Genomic DNA, 8,700 nt, shown 5'->3' on the forward strand with positions numbered 1-8,700 from the left:
TTCATGAAACACATCAGCCAAATGCCAAGACCTCCTGAAGCCTTCGCCTGCCCTGCGGCCTCTGCCTGCTCTCCCCGGGTGCCCACTTCCAGTCCTCTCCTCCTTCCTCCACATCAGCTGATTCTCAGGAGAAAAGGAGACCAGCAACTTACTCTCCCGAGGCTTTGCAGTCTCAGCTTCATTTCCACAGTAGTTGGGAAGCTCTATTCCCCTGTAGAAGAGAAGATTGGGAGAGAGACTAGGATCCCGACTCCCACACAGGGGACCAAGGAGGCCCTTTTACTTTTTCCCTCATCAGCGTCAGAGATTTCCTTCCCGAGGAAATGCATTTCCATGGTTGGCATCTTGGGCCGAGTGAAGACTCGCCTTCCCTCCTCCATCTCTAACTGCTCTGACACTTGCTGTGATTGCTAAGCTCACCACTCATCTGGGACCCCAGCTGCAGGAGTGGCAGCTACAGACAGGCAGGATGCACAGAGTGGGTGAAAAGCAGGGTCCTCAAGACGTTGCTGTCCAAACCCAAAAGCTGGATTCTCCCTGCCATCCCTGTCTCTGACTCTGCCTTTCAAGAGCCCTTCGGTGACCTTCTGCCTGCCTACTGGCCTCACGAGCTAGGGACATAGAGGGACCAGCCAAAGCTGGCCCAGGCCCCTGCCCTTTCCAGGTTCCCATCCTCCTCCCAGATGCCTCTCCACTGATCTCTTGCTAGTTTTGACAGGTCGTGGAGGATGTTGAAAAACTGAAAAACATTTTAAACTCAAAGGAAATAAGAACTAATGGTGACATTTAGGGTTCTATAACAGGCCAAGGAGGGAGATATTGGGGAGCAGGGAAGTCTTCCAGGCAACCTTGAAATAGTCCCCAATGGACAGTGGTCCCTTCTTTGCACATGCTTTGCTGGACCAGTACATGCTCTGCTGCATCAGGCTTTGCTTGGTCGTTAATGAAGGGCAATTTGAGGAATTCACCTCAATCCAAGGTTCCAAGATGCATGCATCTGGCCATCCCCCAGGCTGCTGCTCCTCCAGCCATGCTGCAGGGCCCCTGACCCTTCAAGAGTCATATTTGATTCAGTGCAGCTCTGACCCCAGTATCTGCTTTGGACACTGCTCCCTTTGGGTGGGGATCCAGGACAGCAGCTTGGGTTTTTCACTTCCCTAGAGCTCAGCCAGGACTCATCTGGAAACTCGAGCACGTTACTCAGTCTTCCTGAGCCTTACTCTTCCCCATATGGAAAATGGAAATAACACCTTGCAGGGTTGTTGGGAAGCCTAAATGAAGCATATATGTAAAACGCATAGAGCACAGTGACTACTATATATGAGGCATTCAATAAACGCTCCCGTTATTAATGTTATTTTGAATAATAACAATACAAATTCACGCTGCTAGTTTATAGATTATGACCTAAAGTCATAATCTATAGCTATCTGAGAACAAGAATAATGACCCTCACACTCTTCCTTTTTATGTTTTGCTATTAAACATCTCCCAGCCCTTTGAATATGGAGCAATATGTTTTACTATGTCTTCAACATCCATAAATATCTACTGAGTTCTCGCTGTGAGCAGGAAACACCACAAGTGTAAGGAATGGTGCTTAATCCCAAGGGAATCGCCACTTCAGTGAGGATCCAGAAACAACAGGTACAGAAAAAGTTATCTTTTTTCAATGCCCATGTGTCAGACAGCTTCCAGAATGTGGAGAAGGTCTCTGTCCAGAGGAGGAGATGGACAATAGTCCTCTTTGAGAGCTGGTCCTTGAAGAAAGATAAGACATGGACATGTAGGGAAGAGTAAAGAGGCATCCTACACCAAGAACTTGGTGCCAAGAGTGCTGGAGAAGGCATGATAGGAATTTAGATTGGGTAGCCAGACTTGGTGGGGCAAATTTCTAATCCCAGTGTCTCTGGAGGCTGAGGCAGGAGGATCACAAGTTCAAAGTCAACCTCAACAACTTAGCGAGGCCCTAAGCAACTTAGTGAGACTCTGTCTCAAAATAAAAATAAAAAGGGTTGGGGATGTGGCTCAGTGGTTAAGGGCCCCTGAGTCTACTCCCTCTTACCAAAAAAAAAAAAAAAAAAAATAGAACTTAGATTGAGGACATTTATTTGTCCCCAGCTTTTTGTGACAGTCACCAAGATGGTGCACAGATGCAGAACTCTCAGTGACTCTGCAGTTCTGTGAATGGGCTCAGCAGTGAGCTGTGTGGGAAGTTCAGCCTGCAAGTTTCCCACCGGTTTGTGAAAAACTGTCCCTAGGAACACACTGGGCCCCTTTAGCCGGCCGAGGGAAGGAGCAGACTTGGAATTTTGCTTTCTGAAACAGATTTTTCTCAAATTAGCTACGGTAGTGTTGCTAATCCCCTTGTTAGGAGATGAGACCAGGCTGCACTGAGACCAGAGCCTGACAGTTACCTTGAAGGAGGCTGGATTCACCTCCTTCAAGTTCCAAGCAATGCAGCCTTCTCAGCCAGCTCTGAGGTCCTTGGCTGGAACAATGGCGCCACCTGCTGGCCACTAGGGTCTCTGTTTGGAAGGGTCTCCTTTCCATTTCCTCAAAGGCAATAGGAGGTAAACTCCTCCCTGAAGTGCAGGCTGGTGGATCCCTGGGTTGCAGGTCCCCTGGATTCTCTCAGCCACAGTCCGTAGGAATTGCCTGGGTACAGGCAAGGACTGCCCTGCTCCTTACTCATTCATTCCACATGGATTTACCATTTGCCTCGATGGACCAGACAGTATGCTTAGGGCTGAAGACATAAAACCGTTAAAGGGCCAGCCCCTGCCTTCTCTACACAACCAAGAGATAAAGACAAGACCTGCCACCATCCCCTGCACAGACCATGTGGCCCTTTCCAGGTCAGCAGAACCTGCCTTGCCACCCACATCTCTCTCACCCTGATAGATGTGCCCCTCTGCCCGCCCCACTCCTGCTGCTCCTTACAAACCCTCACCGGGTCCTGCACCTTTTCTTGGAGGAAACGCCTTCCTTGCACCTCAAGATGCTTCTCCTGGAGGCTCCAGGCAGGGAGGGCTTGTCTGGTGATGTTGGAGAAAATGACTTCTAATAGCAGATACCGACGTGAGCAGCTACAAATGTTGGTGACACCTACAGGTGGACAAACAGAGATGGACCTGGGGAGAACAGAAGCTGCAGCCCCTGGAGCAGAGAGAGGAGAGAGCCTTTTACAAACCCCTCACCCCCGTCACCCAGAGGCCAGAAGAGGGGCTGGGAATAGCGAGAGGATTTGCATTGAACAGCTTGTAGCATGAGCAGATGGGAAGGCTGCATGTTTTACCCTGTGCTCTGGTTTGAATATTTGTCCCCAGCTCATGCTGACATTTAGTTACCCTTGTAATAGTATTAGGAAGTGGGCTCTGCCCTCTTGGGTGGGGCTTGTGCAGTCATAAAAGAATGGCCTCCTCTGGACCTTCCCCCTTCCAACCATGGAATGAACAACAGGGCAGGAAGGCTCTCAGCAGATGTGGCCCCTTCATCCTGCACTTCCCGCCTTAGGAACTGCAAGCCAATCATTGCTGTCCCTTATAAATTACCTGGTCTGTGATGTTCTGATATAGCAGCACAAAATGGGCTGAGACACCCTCAAACACAAAAGAAAGAGGAAAAGAGGAAGAGAGGGAAATCCTGGAGATGGTGAGAGGTGAGGGACTCCATGAGGTGTGGAGTGAGTGGAAACGTCCCTGGATGTGGTGACTGTAAGAGAATTTAAGGGGGCCCATGTCTAATTTAAACTTAGACTATCTGCATGGGTATATGGAAAGCTCCAAATTCTCAGGAAGGCTGCAACATTCACTTTAATGGAAACATTGTGTGGTTAGAGTTTCTGTTAGGGTCAGGGCATTACCCAATGAAAGGACTGTGTCTCTGTGCCTGCACAGTATGGAGAATGTGAGCCTCAAGGAGACCATGGGCACAGAAGACCCCTGGAAATTCACAACCCTCTGGGGGATGGCTGTTGCCTTATGCAAGGCTCTGAACAGGGCTCTAAGCCAATTGGGTCACTGGAGCCAGGAATCCCAGCCGATCTCTGATCCATTCTTGGCTCCCTATTTTCTTTCTCATTACGGACCCTTCGTCTTGGTCATTGTCCCTCCATTTTCTCCTTGGGAACCTGATTTTTTGTTTTTGTTTTTGTTTTTGTTTTTATGAGATAGTCTCAGTGTGTTAGCTAGACTAGTTGGCTAGCCTTGATCTCCTGGGCTCCAGTAATCCTCTCAACTTAGCCTCCTGAGTAGCTGGGACTAGGGGTGCACACCACATGCCCAGCTCAGCCTGGTTGGGAGATGTGTCTCTACATGAGAGGAACAGTGTGTTATGAAATGAAGACGTTAGAGGTGGTAATATGTGAATGCCAAGTCCCAACTCCCCTTCTTCCTCTCCATATTATGACCTTTGTAAGTTGTTTGGCCTCTCTGAGCCTCAATCCCACATCTGTAAGATGTGTAGAAAGAATGTCTTTGAGGATCAGCAACTCCATCCATGAGATTTTAAGTTCCCAGTCTTTAACAAATATTATCTAGTTTGGGATTTTTTGGTTGTTGTTGTTGTTTGGTTGGTTGGTTTGGTTTGGTTTGGTGGGGGGATGTTTGTTTGGGTTTATTTTTTATTTTACTGATTTACTGTTCCCGGCCTCCATGCCCACCCCTACCAGTGCTGGAGATGAAGCCCAGGGCCTTGTCCATGCTAAGCAAGCATTCTACCACTGAGCTACACCCACAGCCCTAGATATTACCTAGTGAGGAGCAGGTCCAAGAAGAGGAGAAGGAATCAGTAGGGGGATCAGCTCCCAAGACTCACTCAATAGCACAACCTCTGAGAAGGAAGTGACAGGTGTCTGGGATTGACACCTGGCCACAGCACCACATTATCAGAAATACATGTTCTCTGTCCTCCATAAGCCTCTTGTCATCTGTAGGTATTTTTCAGACTTCATTGTCAGTGAGTGCCAGCGGAGCGGGAGTCTCTGAGATCATTAGCCATCTGTGGATTGAATCTGGACTCTCATTACAAACACAATGGACACCTCCTGGATCATCTGCCTCCTGAGCTTGCTTTCTCCCTACCCACAGACTGCAGCAGAAGTTCCATAGGATAGCGTGGCCCATCCCTGTTTCCCATGGACCTGTCCAGGGTAAGGCCCTGCCTTCGGGATAGGGAAGGAAGTCAGACTCTCTCTGGCTGGATGCTCTGCCCAGCATGCAAATTTGGTAGCAGTGACCACAATCTATGATGAGAACCGGGAAGTAGAGAAGGCCAGGCCACAGCAAGGCAGGAGAACACAGAGAAAAAGGAGGGTAATTGACAGAGTCACGGGCTCCCTGGCTTGGAGCCTCACTCCAGGCGCCTCTGGTCCTGCTGCCTGCCTTCATCTCCAAGGCTGGACTCGAACACATCCTGAGAGTCTTCCCAGCGGTCCTTCTTCACTTCAAGCAGATGGAGTGGAATTTCCAGCGCCGACATGAAGAAGAGGCCCAACCAACATGCAAACCCGAGGCTACCTCTGGAGCTGGAGCGGTGGAAGGACAAGGATGGCGAGTGCCTGTCTCCCGTGGTGAGGAACAAACTGCCCCCCAGCTCTGCCATCTGGGGAAACGTACCCCGGCATCGCACACCTCGGGAGCCCCGGTAGCCGCCCCCCTGGAGGGCAACTGCACCCGGGCGCAGCAAAGCACTTGACTATTTAATGTGCTGCTTGTAAAGATTTCCTTCCACAAAGAGAACCTTCCCTATGATAGGAGCAAAATGAAAAAGGAGCCATTCATTCCACATGAAAAACAGGGACTTTAGAAAAGGGAAACGGTGTCCATCAGGCTGAGTCACCAGCGGTGATTAAAGTCCCAGACTGTTCGCCTTGGTGCCAGCACCGTGGACTCTCAGCCCAACGTGGAGCCTGCCCACCTCGGGACGTCTGAGGCACCCGGCCCTGGATGTGATGCCAACATGCTGTTATCGTACAATTCTTATCAGTCAAGTTCAAGCAAATTTGGGTCTTTATTCAAGGAACAGTCACAACACCTCACTCCACAGCTTAACTCAAAACGAGGCTTCGCTAATCAGGGAGAGGAAGTCGGGCTGGAGCCCATCACCATTGCTCTTCCCAGGGCCTGATGGATGGCTTATGGGAGAGAAGCCAGAGCCTCTGGGAAAATCCAGTTTCTCTTCCCAGTCCGCTGAGGCTGCTGTGACCAGCGGTGGACCCCTGTTGCTGTTTCCATCCAAACAATAACCGAGTCCCCCGGGGCTCGGGGCCAGACATGTAAATGATATGTGGTCTGTGCACACAAGGAATTCACCAGTCCCTGCAGGATGACTGTCCGGCAAAGGGACAGTTATTATATTAACCAGAGGCTGCGGGTGCAAAGAGAGGCCGGGGTGTGGGAGAAGGCTGCTGGGTGGTGTTGCTGTCTCCAGGGATGAGCAGAAGTCAGTCCTCAGAGGAGGGAAAGACCTCCCAGGACTAGAGAACAGCATGGGTCCCAGGACAGGCAGGGACTCTGCTTCCAGAGACAGCTCTGGTCCCACTGATGGGACAACTAAGGAGAAGGTCAGAAGGGGAGATTGGCCCAATGCTCAGATGAACTGAAGGGAGTGGTCAGGAGACGTCCTGGCTCAATACCCATCAACTGTGTCCTTTCTGTGGCAGGTGCCACCACTGACCCTAATCTGGGGCCTCCGCTGAGCTCAGACGAAGCCAGACCACCCTTTCAGAGGAAGGTGGGACTTCTTCCTGAAGTCCATTCCTTCCTTCTCTTCCTTCAATATTTGTCAGCAATCCCTCTTGGCTCTGCCTTCAGAATAAACCCCATACCTGCCCATGCCTAGTCCAGGTCATTGTCATCCCTTGTGTGGACAACTGCCACAGAGGGACATTTTATTCCATTATTAATCAGATCACAATGTTGTACTCAACCCCCTCCAGAAAACTTTTTCCCATTTAGAATAAAATCCGGCGCCTTCCCATGACTTACAGGTGCTTGTCTGGGTAGGGCCCCAGCCAGGCTCTCCAGTCTCACTTTGAACCACCCCATCCACACTCTGCAAGTCACTGTTCTTTCTGTGCCCATTTGCCCAGTGCTTCCTTCTGTCTGGAATGTGCTTCTCACTGGACATTACTGCCCCAACAAACCAACACGATGTCCAGCTCACTGTCTTCGTGGACCAGCGGGCTGTCCTCATGGACTTGATACTATCTCCTTATGGCTTCCTCTCCCATCCCTGCCAGATGGTGGGCCCCCTAGGAGGAGTGACCCGGGACTCTGCCTCCTCATGACTGTATTCCTATAGCAGGGTCCATCCCACAAAGTGTGCTGGAGGCACCTCTGCTGAATGAGCATGTATCAGTGTACTTGACAATAGCCCTCAAAGCTTTGGACACTGCGGACACCACGGCCCCTAGAATTTTCCAGGCCAGGACAGTGCCGGCCTTCTGGGGGCTGCTGTGATACCAGGGTGGGGAATGACGCATCCCCAGATCTCCCAGGCAATGGGACTGAAGGCCCACTTGCCTGGTAAGGCTCTGTGACAGAGCACTCAGACTCCTGCCACCTGCTAGTCACGCCACTGCGTAACTCTGCTGTGTTCATCAGGGTTCTCCAGAGAAACGGATCCGTAAGATGTCTGTGCACACACACAGAAAGATTCTGATTCATAAGGGGCCGGCTCACGTGATTGCATAGATTGCCACTCAATAAAGGAAGAGAGTGTCACTTCACAGTGCACCGGTGGCTGGAATTCTGTCTTCCACCTGGAGGACCCAGAGCAAATAGCTTCAGGGAGCACCTACCTGGGAGTAGCCCATCAAACAACTGCAATTCCAACTCCACATCAGTTCCTCAGGACCAAGGGATGTGACCTGCATTTTACAGGACAAAAGCCACACCTGCTAAAGTATATAGAGCACTTGCTACATGCAAGACCCTGCCCCCTGTATTTTGCATGCATCCCAGGGCCATTTAGAATGAAGCTGCTGGTGTTTTCTAGGTGACTCTTTTGTACAGTTGGGTTGATTGATTGTCTTCTTAATATTGGTGTTGGTTTATGTTTTATGACAGGTGTTGTTTGTCCATTTGTGTTGTCCTTTCTGTGATGGAACACAGCCTTATTTATTGACTGTGGCTATAGCTTCCTGAGAATAATGTCCAGGATGCTCCAAAAGTAAAATCTTTGAGTGGGAACAGGTTGGTTGCTTTGAAAAGATAGGACTTTCTCTGGAATATGCAATCTTCACGATTCTTGTTAGCTGAAAAGTTCCTTCATTTGCTGTGATCATTGGATCTCACCATCAGCCACAGCAGGAGGCTTTGATGAGTGAGGAATCCTCTAAACAGGACCTATTGTTGTGAAGCAATTCGAGGAAGACGATCAAACTTTTCTACTAGTGTTTACTGGAAATCCCACCCACCTCACTCATCTTAATCACCCACACCCTCACATCATGTGTATCCACTGAGCATCTACTACGTGTGCGATATCACAGAGGGAAGAAAACATGATCCCTAACTTCACATCTTATATTTTAGTAGGAATACTGACATTAAACAGATGCATACACTGAAGCTTCCACTGCAATTGAGGAACTCATCAGGGAGAAAACTCCCATGTGCTTCTTCATCCAGAGCTATTTACTGAGCACTGAGATTGGCAAACTCTGTCTTAGACACTTACAGGCAATGTTCCATG

This window comes from Ictidomys tridecemlineatus, chromosome 3, assembly GCF_052094955.1.
Source record: "Ictidomys tridecemlineatus isolate mIctTri1 chromosome 3, mIctTri1.hap1, whole genome shotgun sequence".
NCBI classification, from domain to species: Eukaryota; Metazoa; Chordata; class Mammalia; order Rodentia; family Sciuridae; genus Ictidomys; species Ictidomys tridecemlineatus.